Consider the following 768-nt stretch of genomic DNA (forward strand, 5'->3'; position numbering starts at 1 on the left):
TAACTTTATCTCTTAATAAGCGAACTTTTTCTAAATAAAGCTTTCTTTTTCGAATGGGTAATTAAACGCATTTTATTTTTCAAAACTGGGTATCTGATTTATTTATTTTCTTTTTTTTTAAACTCAAAATCGAAACAATATCCTGCATTCTGATTTTACAACTAGGGTTGTAGCCTAGCAATTAATATTAATAGTAATAATAATAATAATAATAATAATAATAATAATAATAATAATAATAATAATAATAATAATAATAATTCGAATGGGCAAGTAAACGCATTTTACTTTTCAAAACTGGCTATCTGATTTATTTATTTATTTTTTTTTTTAATCTTAAACTCACAATCGAAACTATATTCTGCCTTCTGCTTTTCCAACTAGGGTTGTAGCCTAGCAATTAATAATAATAATAATAATAATAATAATAATAATAATACGCTTTTAAACTTTCACCTAACCAGCTTTCACTTTAAATAGATACAAAAACCGAATCAATTCCCGAAAACTAACGTTCACACTACCAAATAATAACTTGAACTAACAACTAAACTATTTCTTTATTCTAAAACTAACACCAAATTAAAAATTTCCCTTCAAAGGCAATATGTATAGTACCGTTCTTCCGATAGATTTGCAGCTAAGCTGTACATTAGTCATCAACTAAGCTTTCTTAACATTCTAAAACTATAATCTATAGTCAATTCTTTTTAGTGAGGCAGATTTGCACCGACTCGAATGGGTGCCCTTTCGGCTCGGAAAAGTTTC

This window comes from Palaemon carinicauda, chromosome 14 (genome assembly GCF_036898095.1).
Source record: "Palaemon carinicauda isolate YSFRI2023 chromosome 14, ASM3689809v2, whole genome shotgun sequence".
In the NCBI taxonomy this organism is placed as follows: Eukaryota; Metazoa; Arthropoda; class Malacostraca; order Decapoda; family Palaemonidae; genus Palaemon; species Palaemon carinicauda.